General features: G+C 38.2%; 1 protein-coding gene across 2 annotated transcripts in view; it reads right to left on the bottom strand.

Annotated features, from left to right (window-relative positions):
• SUCLG2 (succinate-CoA ligase GDP-forming subunit beta) overlaps positions 1 to 27,308 on the bottom strand; it is a 293,134-nt gene that overhangs the window by 26,169 nt on the left and 239,657 nt on the right. The window lies entirely within an intron of this gene.

Genomic DNA, 27,308 nt, shown 5'->3' with positions numbered 1-27,308 from the left:
AATAATAGAGACAATTAAAATAAGACTCCTTGTTTTTTTGTTTTTGTTTTATACAGAGCATAAAATACAAAAATGGCCCAGAACATGTTAAGAAAGCTCATATTAGTAATAAATTAATAAATATCACAATATAACATTACCAAATTTTCCCATCAATCACTCTTTTCAACTCAAAATGAATTTAATCACCATTCATTTGTCTATTATATAATGTCTTCTTTTTTTTGAAAATATTATTGTCTATTCTTTTTATGAGTAGTATCATTTAAAATTTCTTGCACTTAGGTTTTTTTCCTCCATGATTTACAATTACATTTTTATATGTCATGGTGCCTCACACAATATTTCAAAATCAGAAACCATTTATTGTTTTGTATTAAAAGGTAAAAAAGATTCAAACATTTTCATGCTTCCTTAATACCTCTTTGATACGCTAGAGGTATGTTCTCAAAAATCAGAGATAGTTTAATTATCTTAGACAGCAACCTTTTGATTAAAAAAAGACTCTCGAAATAAAGAGATGCAAGCTTATAGCATAAGCAACAACAATGTAAGGAAAGTCAAGCTACTGACTGAAGCTTCTCAGAAATGTAAATTTAAACCCATCACCCATCATGTTAACTTGTTTGTACATATTCCATATTCAAAGGCACGTGGGCCAAAAAAAAAAAAAAAAAAACAAACAAACTCTACTTGTCCTGACTTGATAAATAGGCATAAGAAAATCCTGTATAATTAATATGAAGAACGAGATAATGAAGAGAATTCATTACCTAGATTAACTGATAACACCCACAAAAAATGGCTATTCATCAAGCTGGAGGCATCAAAATTCCAACAGTAGAGTCACAATTAAATTATGCCGCACTAATTGTAAAGCATATATATATGTGCTGCATAGAATCCCATTATTTCCGTGTGTTAAATTACCTACACCAAACATACGAGAAGACAGTATCTTACATTTGTATAGCATTTAACTGTTTAGAAAGTGCCATCACACAAATCCTTATTTTTTACTGTTAGCCTTCCCAGAACCCTATTCATTAGGTAGGGTGAAGGTTGGCTCTCTAGCTGAGAAAGCCATCGGGTGCATTGGGAGATGCTGTCCCAAGGTCACACAGCTGTCATGTGGCTGTGGCCAGGCCCAAAGCCAGCTCCCTAGATTGTCTACTGATTTATTCATTGATGTTGTTGCTAGGGCTGGGACCTTGGGCGAGTTACAGAACCTCTCTTGAACATTTCCTCATCTGTATTACAGGAAGAAAAAGTGGACCTAGCCCACAGGATGCTGAAAGGCCTAAATGAGATAATACATGTGAAATGTTTACCACATGGCTTTAAATGTACTTAATGGATATTTACACTCGCATTTGTTCAGCAAGCAGTGATGAAAGTGGGCAGGTTACCTAGAGAGCAAGTAAGAAAACCTTTTTCAGTAGACTGCAGCTCATGTTGAATTCAAATACAATGGAAATACAAACTTATTGAAATTCAACAAAAAGGTAATGCCTTAAGAATCAAAGAAATGAACAATATTTTTCAAACCAATTAGAGATTGGGGCTACTCCCAAAAAAGAAATCTCCCATTACTATTCACAGCAGGACGACTGTTAAGCAGAAGCTTGCTTTCTAATGACAGCTATTAAATGCTGTTAGCATTGAGGCTTGGTACAGCAGTAGTTTCCAAATAACTGTAGGATGGAGAGGAACTTGCCAGAACAATAGAAGAAAAACATTCAAGAGCAAGAATGACTCCACGGGGTCCATGATAGAAACTCAGGACCTGCTGAGGCTCAGTAAGGTTTGTGCAGAGGAACTTGGCAATTCTAGTAAAACACACATTGGCACCTGCATGCCTCTGCCATGTTCCAGCCAGCATTCCTTAAGGACAAGTTCGGATGTCAACATCTCAGGGAATTCTCATCAAATTAGAATCACTGACTCTGTTTAACCCATCTAAAGCTTTACGATCATTTTATAGAGTATAGTTTACATGATAATCTTATGTGAATTCACCTAAACAGGCAGGAGTGAGGGATAGGAGCAAAAAGGAGAGAAGGGGCTTGAGACCCTGTGATTCAATTCTACTTAGTGGGTGAGTGCCTGGAGTAAGTGTCAAACAGGAGCTGTGAATCAGTGTTGCCTCAGTTGGCATCAGTTCCCATGAGTCTCTCATGTGTATCTCATGTTTAATTAGAGTCCGATGTTAAAAATAGATACTCTTCATACAACCACTTGTGCCTAAAATTCAACTACTTTAGTTGGTGCTGAACCCCAGGAAAAGCCTTCTTTTCTAACTGCAGAGGAATAACTGTTTTTGTTAGACTTACTGAGAAATGAATAGCTGTTGTTCTCCAATGTACTTTATTCTCCTCTTACCTTCCTCTCCTCATCCACAAGATGCAACTCCCATGTTTGGATCATCTTTGTGCTTCTCTAAAACAAAGATTATGTATTTTCCCATTTTTTAAATAATCAGTAGCCAGCACAATCCATGATATGGCATAATCATGTAAAAACAATGGTTTAACAATGAATGAATGAATTTCAACAGACACTTGATGAACATCTCCCTTGTACCAGGTACAGAATTAAGTTCTTGGGATATGGAGAAGGATAAAATATCATCACTGTCCTCAGGGAAGAATTCAAAGACTAGTTTGAGAGCCAGACCAATAAACTGACAATTACAATACAGGGTCTACAGATGTCTCACACAGCCAAGACCAGGGGAGAGGCAGTGACACAGGCTGCTGACATGACAGGATTTTTGGAAGAGGTGAGGTTCTAGTAGACAGGAAGAAAAAAAGAGCAGGATCTGAGATAAAGGGAGCAGCCAGGATACAGGCAGATATATCACCCAACTTAGTTCGCTGAGGAACTAATGGTTGAATGGTGAAGTAACTTAAGATGATACAGGTGAGGCCAAGATTGTCAGGTGCCAGATGCCAGGGATGGGAACTTGGATCCTCTTATTTCTTCCTTTTTAGTTTATTTATTTATTTTTTGAGACACATTTTCACTGTGTCACCCAGGCTGGAGTGCAGTGGCACAATCTTGACTCACAGCAACCTCCGCCTCCCGGGTTCAAGCGGTTCTCATACCTCAGCCTCCTGAGTAGCTGGGACTACAGGCACCTGCCACCACACCTGGCTAGTTTTTGTATTATTAGTAGAGACGGGATTTTGCCATGTTGGCCAGCTGTCTCGAACTCCTGACCTCTACTGATCCTCCTGCCTTGGCTTCCCAAAGTGTTGGGATTACAGGTGTGAGCCACTGTGCCTGGCCTTTTCCTTCTTTAGAACTGGGTGGATGCAAGTCTTGAAAGCAGGCTCCCTGAAATGCAGAAGAGAAATTATAGGAGGGGAACAGAAGGACAGAGAGGAGAGTGAGTACATGAGAGACAATGAGAAATACAGAACAACCATGACAGAGCATGGGAGAGACAGAGAGAGAGAGAATGAGTGAACAAGAATCAGTAAAGAGAAGGCAAGAGAGAATGCAAAAGAATAAAAGAGAGAGAGAAAGTGCAAAAGGGAGAGTGAGAAGTCATGACGAAGACAGAGGAGCTGAAAGAGTATGACCAATACTTTACAAAGCAATTGAGATTTCTACAAGAAGAGCAACAACACATAGAAGTACGCAGGCTGCTTAGCTCAGGGAAATGGGATTGTTTAGGACACACGATATACCACAGCACCCTAAGAGAAAAGTCACCACCCTGGGTGGTGAGAAGATCCCACTCAACTAGAGATTATGCCATTGTCGCCTTCTCTCCCACTGTAAAGTAATTTGCTGCAGTCATGCACTTTAATGGAAATCTGATTTAAGGTTTAACTCTGGGCCAATTTCTATAATTAACTACTGTAATCTGCAATCTCAAACTGGGAATGCAATTAAGATACTTTAAAAATAAAAGCCTCGTGACATCATTATTATTATTTAGCATTTATAAAGCATGTCAAATTTTCAATGTGTGCCTCACATGTTCATTCATTTTACAACCACTAACTGCTGTTCCATGACGATACCAACAGCAACTTTTAATTATCTTCCCCCAGCCCCCTGGCAAAGAGAATTTTTTTTTTTTTTTTTTTTTTTTTTAAGAATTCAGTGTTAGGTCTATTTAAGAACCCGAGACTCTCCCGGAAGATCCCAAGTGCTTTTGGGAACAGAGGCTTTTTCTAATTCTCGGGTGAGAATTATAAGGGTTGCTATTTACTGTTTCACAAAAGTAAAGATCATCTAATGAGGCAGATGAAGTGCCAGATAAAGGGCCCAGGTCCCCAGATCCCAGACAGCTGATCACAAGGTAAGTTTGCGCTGGCAGCTGTGCAGGTGGTCAGGCACTCCATACACAAGTTTTTCAAATGTCTGGGTGTTTTGCTTTGAAAAACACTCTAGCTGCAGATTTTACTCCACAATTAAAAGTAAAAACTAAACTTTGAAAAAAGAACAGCTACAGCCCTCGCTATTTATCAAGCTTCTTTCAACATCATACCCACTGCCCAAATAAACAAACCAACAAAAATCAATACTCAGGTCCTCCACCCCAAATCAACAGAATATACATTTTCTTCAGCACCACACCACACCTATTCCAAAATTGACCACATACTTGGAAGTAAAGCTCTCCTCAGCAAATGTAAAAGAACAGAAATTATAACAAACTCTCAGACCACAGTGCAATCAAACTAGAACTCAGGATTTAAAAACTCACTCAAAACCGCTCAACTACATGGAAACTGAACAACCTGCTCCTGAATAACTACTGGGTACATAACGAAATGAAGGCAGAAATAAAGATGTTCTTTGAAACCAACGAGAACCAAGACACAACATACCAGAATCTCTGGGACACATTCAAAGCAGTGTGTAGAGGGAAATTTATAGCACTAAATGCCCACAAGAGAAAGCAGGAAAGATCCAAAATTGACACCCTAACATCACAATTAAAAGAACTAGAAAAGCAAGAGCAAACACATTCAAAAACTAGCAGAAGGCAAGAAAGAACTAAAATCAGAGCAGAACTGAAGGAAATAGAGACACAAAAATCCCTTCAAAAAATTAATAAATCCAGGAGCTGGTTTTTTGAAAGGATCAACAAAATTGATAGACCACTAGCAAGACTAATACAGAAAAAAAGAGAGAAGAATCAAATAGACGCAATAAAAAATGACAAAGGGGATATCACCACCGATCCCACAGAAATACAAACTACCATCAGAGAAAACTACAAACATCTTTATGCAAATAAACTAGAAAATCTGGAAGAAATGGATAAATTCCTCGACACATACACCCTCCCAAGACTAAACCAGGAAGAAGATGAATCTCTGAATAGACCAATAACAGGCTCTGAAATTGTGGCAATAATCAATAGCTTACCAACCAAAAAGAGTCCAGGACCAGATGGATTCACAGCCGAATTCTACCAGAGGTACAAGGAGGAACTGGTATCATTCCTTCTGAAACTATTCCAATCAATAGAAAAAGAGGGAATCCTCCCTAATTCATTTTATGAGGCCAGCATCATCCTGATACCGAAGCCGGGCAGAGACACAACCAAAAAAGAGAATTTTAGACCAATATCCTTGATGAACATTGATGCAAAAATCCTCAATAAAATACTGGCAAACCGAATCCAGCAGCACATCAAAAAGCTTATCCACCATGATCAAGTGGGCTTCATCCCTGGGATGCAAGGCTGGTTCAATATACACAAATCAATAAATGTAATCCAGCATATAAACAGAATCAAAGACAAAAACCACATGCTTATCTCAATAGATGCAGAAAAGGCCTTTGACAAAATTCAACAACTCTTCATGCTAAAAACTCTCAATAAATTAGGTATTGATGGGACACATCTCAAAATAATAAGAGATATCTATGACAAACTCACAGCCAATATCATACTGAATGGACAAAAACTGGAAGCATTCCCTTTGAAAACTGGCACAAGACAGGGATGCCCTCTCTCATCACTCCTATTCAACATAGTGTTGGAAGGTCCGGCCGGGGCAATCAGGCAGGAGAAGGAAATAAAGGGTATTCAATTAGGAAAAGAGGAAGTCAAATTGTCCCTGTTTGCAGATGACATGATTGTATATCTAGAAAACCCCATTGACTCAGCCCAAAATCTCCTTAAGCTGATAAGCAACTTCAGCAAAGTCTCAGGATACAAAATCAATGTACAGAAATCACAAGCATTCTTATACACCAATGACAGACAAACAGAGAGCCAAATCATGAGTGAACTCCCATTCACAATTGCTTCAAAGAGAATAAAATACCTAAGAATCCAACTTACAAGGGACGTGAAGGACCTCTTCAAGGAGAACTATAAACCACTGCTCAATGAAATAAAAGAGGACACAAACAAATGGAAGAACATTCCATGCTCATGGATAGGAAGAATCAATATCGTGAAAATGGCCATACTGCCCAAGGTAATTTATAGATTCAATGCCATCCCCATCAAGCTACCAATGACTTTCTTCACAGAATTGGAAAAAACTTCTTTAAAGTTCATATGGAACCAAAAAAGAGCCCGCATCACCAAGTCAATCCTAAGCCAAAAGAACAAAGCTGGAGGCATCATGCTACCTCACTTCAAACTATACTACAAGGCTACAGTAACCAAAACATCATGGTACTGGTACCAAAACAGAGATATAGATCAATGGAACAGAACAGAGCCCTCAGAAATGACGCCACATATCTACAACTATCTGATCTTTGACAAACCTGACAAAAACAAGAAATGGGGAAAGGATTCCCTATTTAATAAATGGTGCTGGGAAAACTGGCTAGCCATATGTAGAAAGCTAAAACTGGATCCCTTCCTTACACCTTATACAAAAATTAATTCAAGATGGATTAAAGACTTAAACGTTAGACCTAAAACCATAAAAACCCTAGAAGAAAACCTAGGCATTACCATTCAGGACATAGGCATGGGCAGGACTTCATGTCTAAAACACCAAAAGCAATGGCAACAGAAGCCAAAATTGACAAATGGGATCTAATTAAACTCAAGAGCTTCTGCACAGCAAAAGAAACTACCATCAGAGTGAACAGGCAACCTACAGAATGGGAGAAAATTTTCGCAACCTACTCATATGACAAAGGGCTAATATCCAGAATCTACAATGAACTCAAACAAATCTACAAGAAAAAAAAAAACAACCCCATCAAAAAGTGGGCAAAGGACATGAACAGACACTTCTCAAAAGAAGACATTTATGCAGCCAAAAAACACATGAAAAAATGCTCACCATCACTGGCCATCAGAGAAATGCAAATCAAAACCACAATGAGATACCATCTCACACCAGTTAGAATGGCAATCATTAAAAAGTCAGGAAACAACAGGGGCTGGAGAGGATGTGGAGAAATAGGAACACTTTTACACTGTTGGTGGGACTGTAAACTAGTTCAACCATTGTGGAAGTCAGTGTGGTGATTCCTCAGGGATCTAGAACTAGAAATATCATTTGACCCAGCCATCCCATTACTGGATATATATCCAAAGGACTATAAATCATGCTGCTATAAAGACACACACACACGTATGTTTACTGTGGCACTATTCACAATAGCAAAGACTTGGAACCAACCCCAATGTCCAACAACAATAGACTGGATTAAGAAAATGTGGCACATATACACCATGGAATACTATGCAGCCATAAAAAATGATGAGTTCATGTCCTTTGTAGGGACATGGATGAAATTGGAAATCATCATTCTCAGTAAACTATCGCAAGGACAAAAAACCAAACACCACATGTTCTCACTCATAGGTGGGAAGTGAACAATGAGAACACATGGACACAGGAAGGGGAATATCACACTCTGGGGACTGTTGTGGGGTGGGGGGAGGGAGGAGGGACAGCATTAGGAGATATACCTAATGCTAAATGACGAGTTAATGGGTGCAGCACACCAGCATGGCACATGTATACACATGTAACTAACCTGCACATTGTGCACATGTACCCTAAAACTTAAAGTATAATAAAAAAAAATCAATACTAAACCTCTTCTTTGGAACATGGATCCTTTTGAATATCTGATGAATATTAGGGATTCCTCAGTCAGGTGTATTCAGAAACACAACATTTTTGGGGGATAATAGTAGTTAAGCCCCATGGCTACCCTGCTCCTACAGGATATGGCCTCCAAGACCTCCAATGGCAAGTGGTAACCTACAGCAAATGCATTCAGGATAGGGCTATGAGTTTCAGATAATGGCAAGTGTTAGTGCACACCATATGTATTCAGGAGAGGGCTATGAGTTTCAGAGGAATTGTGAGTTCTTCACAGCTATCTATAGAATTTTTGTCTGAATGTGTACTTTTCTGGGCAAAGTGTACATAATCCTTAAGAGTTGGTATATGAATAGCAATCACAAATACAACCATAATTAACGTTACTAAAGCATTTAGCAGGTTGTATTCAGTATTCTAATTATTGTATATGTACTAATGCATTTAACACATGAGTATCACAGGAGGTGGGTATAATCATCCCCAAATTGAGGTGAAGATCTGGGAGAATCAGGAGTTACAGCTTTATCTACTGTCAAATATCCTTCCAAGCCAGCAAACCTAGAGAAGCCCTACAGTGAGTGCTGGCTTAGTCTCTTCATGTTCATTACCACAACCAACTCTGCCTTACACTTGTGAGACAGATATTACCTACCCGCCTTTCACAGATGTGAAAACCAAGACTCAGAGAGATAAAAACAACTTGTGCCAAATTATGCAGCCTGTATGTTGTCAGTCTAAAAAATTCAGCTCTTTTTCTTCAACATGATCCTGACTCCCCTTAATGAAATAAAAATATTGCAAGACTGCTCAATAAAAAGAGTTATTAATTTAATATATATTCTTCAGGGCCTACTATGTACCCTGTGCTTGTAGGCAGTAGCTAAGCCAGCAAGAAAGATTTTAAAATTAGACAAAAAGGTTCTATATATCTAAAACTGAAAACCATAGTAATAGTTATGAAGGGGAGGAAAATGCTAGGTCCTATGTGAGTAGCAGGACAGGACCTATATTACACTAGGTGGTGAGGGAGGGCCTCTCATAGGCAGAGACATTTAAGCTAGAGTCTGAAGTGCAGTCCAGAACAGGGCAGGTAGATCAAGATTAAGAGAGGGAGAAAAGTATCTTAAGACAACAGAATACCATGTATAAAGGTGGAGGAACAGAAAAGAGTGTGGTGCATTTGAGTAACTGAACAGAATCTGGAGTATCAGGTCCCTGGGGCCTGAGAAGTAGAGTGATGGAAATGAGACGGGCCCCCTCACGAATCATGCACAGTCTCACAGAGCAAACACCATGACAAAGAGTTTGAGAAGCCTTTGGTTTTAAGACACCTACACAGACTATAGTAAGGTCAGGAAGGAAATTAACATTTATTGAGCATCTACAATGAATTTACAATAAGCTTATATATGTATTTTTAACCTCCATTTTATAAATAAACTGAGGCTCAGAAAATTTAGGGTCTCCTAGTTATTAAGCAGTTATAGTTCAAACCAACATCTGTTTCACCACAGCACATGCAGGGCAGTCAGGAATAGCTGGGTAATGATAGGGGAGACACTGACATTCACCAGGGGTTGACAAGATTTCTCTTTTAAGAGCTCTATCAGTATATATTTTAGGTTTTTTGAGCCAGTCTCTGTCACAACTACTTAACCTTGTTGCAGCATGAAAGCAATCATAGACAAACAATATATAATAAGCATGGTTGTATTCCAATAAAACTTTATTTACAACAACAAGTGGTGGGCCAGATTTGGCCCACAGGTCATAGTTTGCTAACCTGACATAGATGTGATTTGGTTCATTTCCCCTCAAATTCATGGCAAGTATACCATCACCCCTCCTTCTTCATGTCACTTGATATATCTTTGATAACACTTTTCAGACATTACATTGTCTTTCTTTGTTGCGTTATTTTCTTGCCATCACTGATAACACTAAGGTACCCAGGCAGTAGTGGTGGCCAATTACATAAAGGTGTCCAACCAACTTTAGTAACATTCCTTTAAAACAAAACCTGTTACCTTTAACAAGTTCATAGAAGGAAAGTCTCTGTTTGGTTCTTTTTTCCTCCCTGACATTGGTTGGAAGTGAACAAATAGAAAACTTTCACAGTAAGCCAGCTACTTTGCAATGGTTATTGCAAATAGTTAAGCGTCACATTGTATTTAAAAACACTGTAGCATATACATGAAGCACAGTAAGTGCAACTATTAGGTTTTGTCTGTGCCTATTCCAATCAGGAGTGCTAATTTAGTCCCACTGCAGTGGGCATGAGGTTGATAAAAATCAAGCAAGCATGTTTATATTAGCCAAGATAAGGACTTTTTAAAAAAATCACAAGTTATTTTAATTCTGAACGTTGTTGCTCTTGTTTAAGCATCTGTTTTTGTGAAACTGTTATTCTTTTTTGTTGTTTTTATTTTCCTGATGAATTCTAATCATGTCTTCTAATCCATTGGCAGCCAACGAAGGAAAATAAATGGTGAAGGAAATGAGATGTAGCTTGGATAATTGATGTTTGTATGCCTGGCTTTAATAAAAAATACTCTGCTAAATTAGAGGGGAGTCTAAATGGATTCAGTCAATAAGGAAGTGATTCAGGTGAGGAATTCAATCTTGGGCTTTGTTGTAATAATACAAATAAACCAACAGATTGGTTCGATTGGGACCAGATTTGCCTTCTGCTGAAATTCTGGCAAGCTGCTCAGGCTCACTTTTCTACCTTTGGTATGTTCTTGGAGTTTGAAATTATTTTCTTTTGTATGAATTCTAAAGCCAGGATCCTTGGAATAAAGCAACTCATGTACCTCCAAAATAGCCAAAACTGACATGTGAAAAACAGCATTCCTCGAAAGATACCCTCCCACTCTGCCCTTTTAATTTCTTCCAAGGAAAAAAGAAATAATTTTAGTGAGTCCACGATCCTGCCTGAAAATCTCAGAATCAAAAGGAAATGTCTTATACAACACCCTTAATACAAAACAAGATTTGGGCATTTAAAATTCATCAATTGAGATGAACCAACCATTTTATTCCATCTTCTCTGAACTGACAGCATGGAAACGACATCTTATGGAGAGATCCTCTGGGGACAGTAACTTGATGGAGAGTCAAGTTTCCATTCAGGTTGACCTCTGAGAGCAGTCAGGCGAACCTAGGGAAATGGGTCTAATTAGACTCTAATCTGTCCTTATTCTGTCTATTCTCTTCTTCCTAAATTCTTCACTTTACTTATATTCTATAATTTACTCCTTGCTAGAATAAGCAAAACTGTATGGAGGATTAAGGTTCATTGAGTGTTAATTTTCCTAGGTGCCAAAATTATGTATTATAACTTTCCCTGGTAAATAAACTCAATGAGCTTAAACATCACACAGCAGTAGGCAACGTTGTCAAGATTTAAACTAAGTCGGTCTTACTGTAAAGTCCACGTTCGTTCCACTCCCTCTGGCAGTCTCTCTATAATCAGAGACTCCCAAGATTAGTCAGGAGTTCCAGCTCCATGTTGGTCCTATTTCCAAGCTTCAAGAACATGTTTCTGAGTCCTGTATTCTGGTGCCCAAGTATTTCTTGCTTTCAAATTTTGCTGCTGAATTAAAATCAATCAGAAGTAAGATATCTTTTATAGGTTTGTGGACCAATGGGTTTTGGTTCTTTACAATAGAGATATTTCCTGTTCACTGATAGAAGAGTTGTCCAGAGCTCATGGTTTGCATTTCCTAGTTAGATGGGGCTGGGGAGGGGTCATGAAGGTACAAGAGTGGGGCCTGGCCTTCAAACTTTAAACTCTGTTCTGAGCTGAAACAGATGTTCCTAACAAGAACTCTCTCTGCAGACTGATAGCTCCTCCTCCCCATGTCTGAAACACTGAAATTTATACTATTGCCACTATTATTCTTTGAAATTATGGCCATAAAAATTCTAATGGTGAGACATCATCATCAATACAGACTTCAGATATCACGCAGTGGAATGGCCACTGGTAGGCATGGTAACTCTGTAAGTGGCTGCTTGAAGAATGATGATGGGGGCACATTCTAGTTAGTTCCATGGCAGAGATCTTTGAACTGTTAACAATGTCTGCCATGGAAGTGGAGGAAAGAGTCAATGCAAGTGTATAATATATTTGTTTCCCTAACTTTGGAGTTACATGACACATATTTACAAATAATTACACATAATTACAACTAAAGGTTTAGTCTGTCAACGTTGCCCCTCCTTTAATAACTTTTACAAAGAAAATATCAGGCAGTAAAGAAATCCAATTCACATCCTGAATAACACCAAGAATATATTAATTATGTATGATTAAGTATATGTAAAGCAAAAAATTTAAATATAGACTTCCAGCTCTAAATAGAATGAAGACATCTTCCATTAGGAATACTGGTATAGCTTAACAGGTTAAAAACTAAGAACTAATGTGAATACTACACCATATAAATTATAAAGCCATACTTCCTCCCAAAACAAGGATCTGTTTCCTTAAATCAAATTTCTCCAAAGTATATTCTATGAAGTATTAGACCTAAGTAATGCTCCTTGAAAAAATCTTCTGGTCAAATAATTTGGATTCTAACTTAATGTGAGCTTTAGCAGACCATCTGTGTTCTAAATTATAACACCTTAATTTAGTTATTTTCTGCAAAAGAGTCAATGGGTTGGAAATTTGATCTGCAGAGAGCTGTCAGAAAAGGTGTTCAGGAGCTGGTATATTTGTGGTTAGGTGGCACAGAGATCTAGGGTCCTTCTTTACATAGATGCTAATCATTTCATTATTTAGGTCAAAGTTATAGTATCTACAAAAGTAGAAGGCTTTCACAATCAAGAACAGCAACTACAAAGGCCCTGGCCAGGCCAAGGGTGGCATATAAATGCTTCTGTAGTTGTCAGCAGACAGGGTAGTAGTGGTTAAGTCAGGTATTAACAGGATTTTCAGGAGAAGAAAAATCTGAAGTTGGAAATATTGATTGGCATTATAAAAAGGAACAGGAGACAAGGAGTTAAAAGGACTGAAGGGCACAGAGATTTGGGGGAATAGCACAAGCACAGTTTCTATTTTTTACAGCCATAGTTCCCATATCCTTTTGAACTGAGAATCAGAACCACTGCTATGATTACAAAAACTACTTGGACATTTAGAATGGCAAATGCAACGTTCTTTTTTGAGTGCGGTGTGTTTAAAATAAATCATGCAAAAACTACCATAATGTATAATTTGGCCACAGAGATATTCAAAGCTAAAAAAAAATAGAGCAAAGAGATTTTGGTCATACTATTTCATAAAGGGGCATCAAAAGGCTTAAAAAAAGAGTTATATAATTCTCTCTTAGCAAATCAGCTATTAGAATTGACTGTTCAGAAATATTTGGTTACAAAACTGTCTTTCCAGCTTAACAGATAATTGCTTTCAAAGCAGGATACTCATTGCTTATAATGCAATATCTATATTTTATTTGTAATGGGAGCTACATTGGTGCAGATTAAGAATATTTATTGGCACATTCTTTCTGAGCCATATTTTGTTCAATCATCTCAGACTTATGTCATCTTGATGCATGTAAATATGTATACTCCATCATCATTTGTTGGAGAGTTAATATAGAGAACACCCATAAAATTGGCAACTTGGTGAAGGATCCATTTATTAATCTATAAACAGGATGTCTATCCATCTATTGTTGCAACATATCAGTCTCCACAGGGTTACTGTCCCTACAAGCAAGAGGAAAAAATATAGTTCTATGAGTGGTTTCTTCTCCTTTATTTGTGATTAACATCAATTAGAAAAAAAAAATAGCTAAGCAGAGAGAGCCAAAACTTAGGACCACACAGATTCACACTTCACACCACAGAGAAATGAAGACAAATTTAGTTAATGGCAAAACCCACTGTTTCTGTAAATAACAAATCTAATGTAAAACGAAGGTGGAATATAATGATTCTGTGAGGTTTTAGGCATCTGTTCAAATAAACCTATTTGATCATTTAGTTTTCTGGAAAAATAAGGGGTTGATAAAGATTCATATCAAAACCCTAGTGGATAAATATGTGGCTGGAAAGAGTAAAAACAGAAGATCCCAGCTATGATTTCAGTGATCTATAAGCTATTTCTTATAGACTAAAATTTATATTAAAATTATTTTAAGTAAAAGCATTTTTAAAACACATACATGTTTTATTCATTACAAATCTCAGTAGTATATTTGTGAAAGGCAATTTACTGCCAAATTTCTTTACAAAAACAAGTATCCATTTCATTTCCCCAAATCCCCACCTTTTGTTCATTCCAGTAAAATGACTCTAATGCCAAACCTCACACTCAGAATCTTAAATTCTGAAATTTCAGAATTTTCAGTCACTGCTGAAAAAACTCATTAGCATCTCAAACTTAAATTCAGGTAAATTAAGAGGAAAACCAAATAAACAATAATGCAAGAAAGTTACACATTCAAACATGTGTTATAAAAATCAACATCCCATTTGAATTAGGGCTCCTCTGAAATCCTTGGGCAGGGCTGGTGCCTGGTAATATTTAATATCAGGAGGAATGGAATCTTGTAGAATTCATTCTACACTGACCAGCAGTATTAAGTGTCACTGTCACCAAACAACATTCTCAGCTGTAGACAATATTCTAAAATTACTAATATCACTGTCTGACCCTGCTGTTATCTGTTGTGTGGAACTGAGATCTATTTATTTAGCTGTTCGGCAAATGTCAGTATACCATGTCTGGAGCAAATTAGAAACTACATTGGCAGAGCACTCCCTACAGCCTGCTAAGTAAGGAATTGAACAAAATGCTTTCTACCTCAAAGTGTCTAACTCATTGATTGGCCACACCTTCTCTCATCCATGGTTAACCTTTCGTGGACCTAGTAGAGTTCTCCAGCAATTAGACTCCTTTTGCAAAAGGATTCCAGAATATTCTATTCTCTGAGGCACATGTTAAACAGACTATGAAAACATCGTGATTTGGGACCTAGCTGTGCTGCAGAATTGTCAGGGGCCTCTCCAGATCCTCTCCACTCTTTTGCAACCTCCTCTTGGCCCTGGGAGGCTGACTAGAGAGAACAGATTAATGGGTTCCTTTCGGATCTGACGTCTGGGGAGCCCTGGCAGGAGGAGAGGGAATTTGGGGCATTTATTCCCCCGTCCCTCCCAGCACGATTGTCTTGGGTGGCTGTTTCCTCCACAGAAGGTATCAGAGCATCTCAAGAAAGTCTTCATTACAGGATATTCTCTTCCGGTCAAGTAGTCACCTCCTTCTCTCTCTCTTTCAGCTTTGGGACAGAAGCGATCCCAGTTTGCCAGCCCCAGATTCCTTTAACCCCACATATACCGTCATTATCAATATTTTTAAAAATAAACTTTCCTCCACATACTGTGAGATGAGTGTGTCATTGTTTCCTTTTAAGACTAACTGATAATGTGCCATTTTGACCAACCCAGCTTGCTCTTGGGAAAATCCATTCAACCTTCTAGAACTGGAAGGTTAATATTTTGTTCAGTTACCCCCTCTCCACAAGATAACCATGGTCATGGGTTACACAATAAAATAAAAGTCAAATAAAGCTGCACATTCTCAGCACAAGCCATTAAATGAGTATTATCACAAACATTTCTTTCCTTGGCTCTTTTTGGGACATGGCTAATACCTAAGAATCTGAAATTGTTGCTCATCAGCTGTCTGGATCTACACCCCAGTTAAAGGCAGAAAAAGGAAAACAAGCTAAAGGCTTTATTATCTTGGGTCCTGTCCATTACAAATGACAGATGATGGCTTGTCAGGTGAAAACGAGCTTCTCAGCACTAAAATGGCTTCATTTAGTTTATTAGCCACAAACAAAACTAAGGAAGGCCCATCAAGAAGGTGACTTGAAATCCTTATTTTCAGCATAATGAAAGATGGGCTCAATAAGACTGAATCTCCATGTGGTCTCCCAGTCTGTCTAAAGAAGGAACATGGATAACATGGAGACAAACTCGAGAAGATGGTTAGTATTTAAAAATGTAGGTCTGCAACCTTGAACAAAAAGTGTTGTTTAACTTCCATAAAATGCCAATGACCCAGCTGCAAGTAGTCACCATACATTTATCTCAAAAGCCACATTATTCTGTTCTACTAAGCAAATAAACTGTGTCACTGAGCTGTTAATAGTCAACCAAAAAATATACCCAAAGGGAATACGTATAGGATGGCTTAACAACCAAGAAAAACCATGGGGAAGGAAACTAAAGCTCTCAAATTCCACATGGCTTGTCTAGGAATTGAGCAGCATCCAGTAAAGACAGATACACACACAGTACCTAAGTCCACAACGTAGACAAGCATTTGCTTTCCAGATATGCTAGAGCTTCCTTTTGTCTTCCCTGCTCTGTAACTCTCCTTTATTCTCTGAAATGTCTGGACAAATGTCCCCGTTTGCAGATGCCTACCTCATCCATCTTATCACACATGTTTCTCAGTGTGGGTTTATCTCATGAACATGTATTTTCCAATATGTTAAACCCAAAAAATAGTTTTTAACCTATTTAATGTCTATTTTGTGTCCTATCAAAGTAAAAGCTTCTTGGGTTGAAAAAAACATTTTAGTAAATGTCTTGACGTGCCACCTTTTTATTTTCATGATTGCTTTGAATATCAAGTCAAAGTTCTTACTCCGGAAACCTGGATGGTCTTCTGTGTTGCTCAAGGCTAGCTGAGGGCATCTCCCACTTTTTTGTTTGTCTTGAGTAGGTGATGCTTCCTGTAATGCCCATTTCTGCTACACGAGTTCCCTTTCATACTACGCCATCTAACTAGACTCCAAAGTTCTTGCCACCTAGTTGAGAAGACTGTAATCTCTGCCTCACCAGATTTGAGAACAGGAATTCCATCCCAGTTTCATGTTACAGTTCCAAATGACTGTTTTTATAGATGTATCGAGTACCCTGATGTTGGGGGTACTTCTTATGGGAGATTATATTGACTAACTGACTTGCAGAGTGTTAATTTTAATTGGAAGGTGTGGTTTCAAACTCAGTGCCAGACAGGTAAGTAAATGAGTAGAGAGGTATTAGATTAAGACAACAGAAAATACTCTGACATACCAGCAAGGACATGCCTTTTCAAAAGGGGCAGTTGCTACGCAATCCATCCAATTGTTGCCATGGGAATGTAGGCCTATTATGCCCAGATCTTTCCAGTTTTCAAAAGCCAAAATTCTGGATTTTTAAAAACACTAGGCTTACTAGACAAAATGTATCTGAGAGCAGCATCTGTCCTTACTGCCTAATCTGTGTATCTCCCACAACTAGACAGATGTATCAACATCCTGGAAGATACTTTCCAAACCAGTGCATCTTTCCTGATACTATCACTACCCTCTCTAACTTTTGGATTTTTCCCACTCCCTCAAATAATCTGAAAATTTCTATTTCTTTTTTCTTTATGAGATGCAATCTTGGCTCTGTTGCCCAGGCTGGAGTCCAATGTCGCAATTACAGCTCATCGCAGACTTGACCTCTCAGGCTCAAGTGATCCCACCTCAGCTGCCTGAGTAGCTGTGACTACAGGCATGTGCCACATGCCCAGCTAATTTTTAAAAACGTTTTTGGTAGAGATGGAGCCTCGCTATGTTGCCTAGGCTGGTCCCAAAATCCTGGGCTCAAGTGATCCTCCTGCTTAGGTCTCCCAAAGTACTGGGATTACAAGTGTGAGCCACCATGCTTGGCCAGAATTTGAAAATATTTCTGCATATAATGAAATATTCGAGTGGAAAACTGTTGCATGTGTGAATGGTGGAATGCAGAATAAGGCTACACAGAGAGAGAAAAGAAAGCAAGCAAGTTTGGAGAAGGACACAAGGACTTCTCAGGCTACAAAACGAGGATTGAAGAGTTATACAACATGAATTTACACATGGCAGCAATCATACTAAGGCTGAAGTAGCTAACACTTCTTAATCACTTACTAGATGCTAGGCACTTCCTAAGTATTTTATATATCTTAACTTACTGATATCTCACCACGACCCTATAAGGAAGGTAACTGATTTCCATATTTTACAGATGACATACAGTATAGGTATGTATAGGCATACAGATGGCATACAACATTAGGTAACTCCTCTAAGCCACATATTTGATAATCCTAAACCCTCATGTGACTCCAGATCTACTGTGTCATATGGTTTGCCTTATACTCTTCCACTCTAACACCTTCAGTCACCCTACTGGCCAACTTGGCTCAAATCCTTGGCATAGCCTAAAATGTCCTTTATATACACCAGATGCAACACATTCCTTAAACATGAGACAAATCCTCCCTTGAAGATCTCCTTCCATGGTAGTTTTAAAATATGCCCACAAATCCCTTAATGTTCCTCTCTTCAACATGTAGAGCTTAATCTTCCTCCTCTGGAGCATGGGCTGTACTTAGTGATTCATTCTAATGAGCAGAATATGGTGCACATGACAGTGTGCGACTTTTGAGACCAGGTTATGAAGGGTATTGGGGCTCCTTCCTATTTGTTCTCTCCTTGGATCACTCACTCTGGGCAAGCCAACTGCCAAGCCATAAGGACGGATACTCAAGAGACTTCTATCCAGCAAGGAACCAAGGCCTCAGGCCTCCTACCAACTGCCATGTGAGTCATTTTGGAAGTAGATTGATCCTCCAGCCCCAATCAATCAAGTCTTGAGATGACAGTGAACCTGGCATACTTCTTGACTGCAACCTCATGAGAGACCCTGAGGCAGAACCAACCTACAACCAAAACCAGATGTCACTTATCAATAAACTCAAGGTTGAATTGTTGGCTCATTGATAGGCAGAGTTTTCAATAAGAATTTAGGTAGCTCTTTCAATAAAATATTTTTCACATTTAAATTAATGGCAGATTGCTGAATAAAATGAATATGCTTTTACCATTTAATGACCACATATGAAAATTGAAACTAATCCTTTGCCATACTGAAATATACTAAACTGCAAGTTCTAAGAAGTGACATAGATTTGTACTTCTTAACAGATGATTTTCCTAAATTTTATACTTAAAAAATCCCACTGTAATAATACTGCTTTGGAAAATGCTAGCTTTTTTTTTCTTAATCAGGACTATGTACAGGGAATATGAGACAATTTGGTATCCTATTAGAATCTTATTTCTCTGACATGAGTAAGTTGGGCTGACTTCTATAATGATCTGTTACATATGCCTTAAGTCTTCAAGTGCAATGTGAGTTAAATGAAAAGTACTGTGGAATTAACATCACAATTACATCTTAACAAATTGCAGGAAATAATCTAAATTTGTTAAGTATATTGCTAAGTATATGACTATCCACATAAAGCTTAATCAATTTCATGATAAAATCTACTTCAAACCCTCCAAAATTCTGATAGTGTTCCTTAATATAGACTATTGAAAATTATTAAAATATCTGGTTTAGTGCTACAATAAGTAAATTAAGGCAAGATCAGTATGAACTACAACTGAGACAGGTATCCACTAGAGGCCAGTGTACTTCGGCATGGAGAAGGAATTTATACCCAATCCCTGTGGAAAAACCAACATTATTTCTACCATTCAAAAGTGGAGGTCTTGTGAAGTGAAGAAAAAAAAGATGAAGAAAGCTTTTTTGATTCTCTGAAAAGAAAGTTTCAAAGGATAAGAAAGATGAGTTAAGAAGGATGAGTCATGAAAAATAAGAGCAAAGAGAATTCTTGTCTAGAGAAAAAAAAATAGTACTACCACACACTGTACTGTTTGATGTTTCAACAACATAAGTGTAAATTTTCCAAGATACTTGGTGTAACTGTAAGCTTTTTCATAAATGTTTCATTTGGCAATATATTGGAAATAATTAAAGATCTGGAGTACCTAGAAAGTACCACAGTAATTTCATTTTCAGGGCAGTCACCATTGCTAGCTGCCTAGACAAGGCCAAGGGTTTTGAAATGGGATGGAACAAAACTGCATGTCTGCAATTTTCTTCCCTTAAACAATTGTATTCAGAACAAGTACCAAATGGTTCCTTCTCAAACATGGAATAATTCATATAAATTCACCTAGCACTACATTCATATTGTAAAATACATTTCTTAATAATGGTGTGACACGATGCTTACAATACTTTTTAACAAGGAACTGAACTAGTTTCTCAAAACTAAAAATAGGAGTGGAAATGAAAATCTGATACTTTAGTAAAACATAGACAATAATAGTTGGTAGGATCCTGAGTAGGAGATTTTACTTTGTAAGAGTGAAGGCTGAATGATTTAACACATAACCCACAGATGTGTACTCTTTCCCCGTTTCCTCCAGCAGAGAAAGGCACCTTATGTAATGTGGGCATGCCGGGGAGATGAATGAACCAGAAAATCTTAGAGCTAGGCAGGACCTGAGGGTTCAGCCGCCGCAGCTTGAACCTTTTCAAAGACATGGGGCTTCCTCCTTTGCAAGGTGGCCCATTGCATCCCTCCATTGCATTGTTGAGGCTATAGCTGTTTGAAAGTTATTCTTTAATCTTTATACTGGGGGACCTCATCTGATACAACAAAATACTGTTCTGGTTCCTGAGGCCAAAAAGAGGACATAAGATACAAAGATAAATAATACATGATCCTGACTTCGAGGAGCTGTAAAATTCTACCCATGCAGTAGGTTCTGATTCTGATCTCTGCAACAAAAGCACTGGCTCTATCACTTACTAGCTGTGTGAATTAGCTAACTTCTTTGGGCCTCAGTTTCTTCATCTTTAAAATGGGGATAATAATATTAGTAACTACCTTTGCAGGGTTGGTGCCAGGATTAAATGAGATAATTAAAATAAGGCACTAAGTCCAGTACCTGGCAAGTGGTAAGTACTTATTAGCAGTCAGTAATTATTGCTACTCACTATTTACCTGGCATATAAGTAATTCAACCCTTTCCAAACTCTTATCAGCTATGATTTTATTACCATTATTTTTAGAGACAGGAAAACTGAGGCGCAGACAGCTGAAGTAGTTTGCCAAGATCAGCAGCTGGTTAATGGCTAGACAAGGATTTGAACACAGGTTTATCTAATGACAAGAGCTTTAACCATTACACTAAGCTGTTCTGGTGAACAGTAAGGTGACTTCCTAATCCTAAAGTGACAGGGCCGGTATTCACTGACAAAAGCTATGACATATCCATAATTTTTCCTTTCTCTGATATAAATATAGTTAGTGCCAGAAGCTAACCACAAGATTCCTCCCTTCCTAGCCATGGGAGAACAGGGGCCCTGGAGATGGAAGAATCTTTGAAGTCCCTGAGCCCTGCTTCCAGTGAGCCATCCTGCCTGCTGTTCCAACCTCTGTTCCTGGAGCCCATACCATCCTGGTTAATCTCTGCCTCTGTAGAGGTGGGGCTTCCACTGCCTTTAATTGTTCTTCATGGGATAATCACAAGCGGCCTGGACCTCTCCTGGAACTCAGGAATAACAAAAAAGTATTGAGAGAGAACTATCTAGTCGGGAATAAAGACACATAGGTGAATGTTATAAGAAATGCATTCAGTGAAACCTTTGAAATACCTGTGCGCTCTCTAGGCCAAGTCATGGATTAAAAACAAAAAAAGGTCTGCACAATGTTAGGGTCAGAATACCATGGTATGACAATTAAGAGTACTTCCAGGTTGCTTGCTTCCTGATACTACAAAAGCATGCTCAGTCATCTCTGTCCTCCATCACCAAGCACTCAGTCCTGTGATGAAAGGATGCTGGCATTCTATTTACATCAGCTAAATTTACAAAGAAACTGACTTTCTGTTGATGGCCTGTTTAGAGGAACAAATTAAAATAACTCTAAATCATGTCTGTAATTTTCTGAAGAGATACATTTATCACACCCCACTTAGAACACCAGGTCAGATGTTATCTCGGTCTCTCCTGATGTAGATTTTCTACTCCTTTGAACTTAAAAGATACAGTTCTGCTTATTCATTAGGAAGGTACATAAGAAATTGGCTTACAAACTACAGTGAATCAGAATGTCTGATTGTCTGACTCTGGCTCTGAGAAATGTAACTAAAATCATGAACCATCATATTAACAAAACATTATGGTCCTTTATCTGGGAAGGTCTGTTTATGAATATGCTTTCATTAGCTAGTAAGGCCAGAGGAAACAATTTAAACTCAAATCTTAGTGATTGTTTTCTTAAAGTCTTATATTAGGAGCTTTCTGTCTCAAATGTTAATGAGAAGAGAAATTTATGTTGAGTTGACCCCCAATTTATGAGAGTATGATATGAAATTTCCTCCTCCTTGTCAAAAATAAGGCTTCTCCAAATAAGTGTCAAACTATTATGATTTACATTGATTTAAAAACTGTTGTTATGATTCACAGAGTGGATAATAAACAAGCAGGAAAAGAAAACAGGATAATTGTGAGGTGAAAAAAAATTTAGAATGACAGGCTGCATGATTGAATGAGAAGCTGAAAATCAAAAGCTGCTGAACCATGCAATCATTTCACAGAGGCCTGTTTCTCTTTACGATGTTTAAGAAAAGGTGAGGGAAACACAAAAGACACTGCAAGGAAGGCAGGGATGGTTTGATTGCTTCATGAAGAGAATTAATTGGAATGTATTAGGAAGCTGTAGGCTTTGATATGGGCAGCAGCACCCAGTTGGCTGGATTTATTATTATGATTGCACAGAAACCAACCCATCTGCAAGGCATAAAGTACACACTTGCCATCCTAAATTCAGGAGAAAAATGGGGAAAATGGACTTGGGTGAAAAAAGGACAATGAAATTGAATTGAGTCTGAAGTGACTTACAATCAAATATATGTCCAAATATATGTCACAAGTCAGGTATCTCATCTACAAAATAGGTAACATAATAAACTGACTTTACTAAAATGTACTGACCTGAAAATTGTTTGTGATTTTGTTTTATAACAATGCAATATACCATACTGGTGGTAAGTGAGAAAGATAGTAATCTAGAATGTGTTCCAAAAACAAATTTGGCTGTATATTGGCAAATTATATTTTCATCTCTGGCTTCAAGAGAAGTAAGGGAAAGACTGAAGAACGAAGTAGTAGGAGGAGTATTATTAAGTATGAGTGTGGGATGGTGTGGGAAATAATAGACTATTTTCTTGTTACGGATCTGCAAAGGTCCATACACCACAAAGTAAAACTATTGTTCTTTCTCTGTTAATTTGATATTGAAGAATAAGGAGAATCTCAAGAGGACTACCCAATCCACAACTATCCTACAACATGACTTACAGACACATGTAGGAGTCCTTTTCATATTTCAGAAAACAATCCTCCATTAGGCAGCATGATAAAGTAAAAAACAAAGAAATATATACACACACACAAAGACATACACCATATGTATACTGTGAATGTGTGTGAGTGTGTGTGTGTATTTATCTTAATTCTAAAGAAGGTGCTTGTTGTGTGTTCCAATGAGAGTTAGTAAGAAACATGACTGCCATCTTTTCCTTTCCCCTTGCAGTAATCCTACTTTTACCATCAGGCACATATGGGTTTTTCAATAACCATAACTCAGATAAACATGTAATATCTAAGAATAGTTAACTTTTTATTAAGGGCGTTAGTCTGTGTGAGGTGTAATGCTAAGCACATCATAAGTATCAGGTCATTTCATCCTCACAAGAAGTTCAGGTGTTGACACTGGAGATCACAGAGGTTAGTAACTTGCCCATAGTCCTATAGCTGCTTAATGTCTGAGCAGGAATTTTAATCTGGGTCTATCTGACCATGCAGCTTACCCAAACTCTTATCCAACCTGATACCCCATCTACCACATTTAAAGACCCACTGCCATTAAAGACCCACTTTAAAGACTCATTTAAAGACCCACTGTCCTACCACTGCCAGAGTACCCCACATACGCTATTACAGTACAACATTACCCTAGACACACGCTAACAGAGTCCTTTTTGTATTTCCCAAAACAATACTCTCTCAGCAAAAACACAAGCAAAGAAGCAGGGATGCATAACATTTCACTAGCAGTCAGGTGGGAGACCTGGGTTCTAGTCTTCACTCTGCCCTGATTTAGGTACAGGACCTTGGACACATCTCTTCATGTCTCAGGACCTCAATTACATAACCTGTTAGAAAATCCTTGAGAAACATTTCTGCACAAACATACTAAATGTATAGGCAAGTAATATGTGTCAATCAGAGTGAAGATCACTAGCACCAGATTGTTGCTTTTATTCCACTATGGTATGTTTATATAAATGTTTTACTGCTATAAAAATGAAAGATAAATAGTATTCATTGGGAGAAAGGGGCTTAGCAACTCCACATTTTGTCATCTACTACTACATATCTAGGTTAAATTTGGCTTTTATGAATAAATGAAGAATGAAGACAAAAATTGCAAATTGGAAGAGTTTAATTAGAATATAAAGACTGTCAAGAGAACTGAATTGCATCTTTGACATAAACTGGACTAGAAAAATAATTAAAATTGGCTTTTTAAAGTCTATTTGGGTTGTGTTGAGGAGCAGGATATTTTGATGAGAAAAGTTTTCAATTCTTAGAATAAAAGCAAAGAAGATTTGCATAGCCATCAGTCCACATGTGTATAGTACAGTCCTTCAAGGCAGGAAGAAGTTTACTCAAATGAGGCAAGTAAATGCAGAACAGAAGTGAATGGCTGTCAGCCCTACCTGAGTCTCAGAGACTAAGCTTCAAAACTTGAGATTTTTCTTTCACCCTAAATGGCTTTGATGAGCAATAAAGTATGACAGGGAAGTTTAAAAAAAGAACATTCAGGCTGGGCACAGTGGCTCATGCCTGTAATCCCAGCACTTCAGGAGGCTGAGGCAGGCGGATCACAAGGTCAAGAGATCGAGACCATCCTGGCCAACATGGTGAAACCTGTCTCTACTAAAATTACAAAAAAAAAAAATTAGCTGGGCATGGTGGTGTGTGCCTGTAGCCCCAGCTACTCTCTGGAGGCTGAGGCAGGAGAATCGCTTGAACCCAGGAGGCGGAGGCTGCAGTGAGCCAAGATCGCGCCACTGCACTCCAGCCTGGTGACAGAGCGAGACTCCATCTCAAAAAAACCCCAAAAAACAAAAAGAACATTCAACACAATTTTACTAAGATCTTACAATATGTATACAACTGTGTTGAGATGTGAAGACAAAGGAAATCGGTGACCAGAAAGTCATAGTCTTTGCCTTTGCTAATTTTATAATCTAGTGGTGAACTTGATGTTGAGAATGAGAAACAGATTTCAAAGGCATAGCTCAACTAAGAACATCTTATAAACCATAAAGTTCTAGTTTAATAGCTACTTCAGCATTTACTAAGATAATGCCTATAGGGAGGTAACTGTGGACTTTTTTATTGTCTGTGCATCTTACTAAAGGGTGGGCAACTGACGGATAGAGTATCTGTATAATTTACACTTAATACGCATCTTCAGCTACACCAAGAGAGATGGTCAATACTCAGAAGGTTGTGAGGACACCCATCACATTAGGTGGAAGCTTCTGGACCTGAGAATGGAAGGTAGAATTATGTGGTCAGGGTCTTTGGAGACAAATTTATTAGGTTGAAGAAGGTAGGTTTTCTTGGACCAGGCTGCCAGGGTTGATTTGGTCTTGTTTGTGGATGGTTAATAGGTGTAGTGATGTCGTTTGGCTCTGTGTCCCCACCCAAATCTCACCTTGCACTGTAATAATGCCCATGTGTCAAGGGTGGGACCAGGTGGATGTAATTGGATCATGGGGGCAGTTCCCCCATGCTGTTCTTGTAGCACTGAGTGAGTCTCATGAGATCTGATGGTTTTGTAGGCGTCTGGCATTTCCCGTGCTTGCATTCTCTCTCCTACCACCCCGTGAAGAGGTGCCTTCCACCATGATTGTAAGTTTCCTAAGGACTCCCTGGCCATGCGGAACTGTGAGTCAATTTAACCTCTTATCTTTATAAATTACCCAGTCTCAGGTGTTCCTTCCTAGCAACATGAGAACGGACTAATACACGTAGGAATAATTTTATGCATTTCCATAAAATGCATGTTTGTAATGTTTCCATTACAGGGCTAACCTGATATGAGTACTCAAAGTCTAGACACTATAATTCCCTCCTCCCAACATCCACCAACTTCATTTAGGCTCTTTCTGTGCCTGGCATTTGAGTCTATCTTCCTCATGCCTTCCTCACCTCTTAGAGCCCAAATACTCACACATCATGTTGCCTTTGTTAATATTTGCCCAGTTTTCTCTTACCCCCTGTTCTACAAGATTCTGTAAAGATCAGAGCAGAACTTACTTCTTATTTCTGCTATTTTAAAATAAAAAGCTTTCAGACATTTTAACATTTCTGACTTCAGAATCCCCCTTAGAATGAATATCTCCCTTTACTGAAGTGGGTTTTGCTCCTAAAACACCATTATTAAGACAGTGAGGTATCTTACTATAGCTAGGATTCTAGAGCAGAAGAAATAGTGCATTTCTGTTGTTTAGGTCCTGACCAATAACAGGACTGACACTGATACTAACCATACACCACTTCTCTTCCTCTTGTTCCACTTCGTGAAGTCTCTAAAGGATCTCATGTATTTGGTGGAAAATCAAAACTGCAGAAATTGATAAATACTCTGATTTTGTTTTCTCTGTACTTGATCTTCAAGGACTGCTTTAGTAGAATATAAAAGCAAATGATGGCTCATTCAAAAAAGGTCAGTGAATGACATCTCTTAGGAACTCTTTTGTCACTGATAAAAATAGTTCCATCTACCTGGAATAATCTTGTAATCCATTTAAACATTTGTACATAATTCTTCAATCTCTGATATACAATGGTGAGAGGACTCAGCCCACTGTGCCTGGGGAAGAGGAGAAAAAGGGGGGAATCTAAAGCCCAATTTACCACTTTCTCTCACAAACCTGATTATCTTTTTGACATCTCTATTTCCATTCACAGAGATTCAAGGACTCTTTATTTTCCCAATTATCCTTCTCTGGATGGACTCTAGTTATCAACATGCCTCCTAAAATGTAGGATGACGCATTGGAACTGCTGCTCTCTGCAGCTACTTACTGTCCAGTGGTAATACAGGATGTGTTTTAAAATACGGAATATGGTGTAAAATTGCCCGGGCTCAACATACTAGCTATACCCACACTAGCTCTGTGTCCTCAGGTTAGTTATGAATCTCTTCTATGCCTCCTTTTCTTTGCTGTAAAATAGATAATAATGCCTTAAAATACAATAATCCAC

The sequence above is a fragment of the Pongo abelii genome, chromosome 2 (assembly GCF_028885655.2).
Source record: "Pongo abelii isolate AG06213 chromosome 2, NHGRI_mPonAbe1-v2.0_pri, whole genome shotgun sequence".
NCBI classification, from domain to species: domain Eukaryota; kingdom Metazoa; phylum Chordata; class Mammalia; order Primates; family Hominidae; genus Pongo; species Pongo abelii.
The sequence above is the reverse complement of the archived record's forward strand: the minus strand, read 5'-3'. Positions and strand labels throughout refer to the sequence as shown.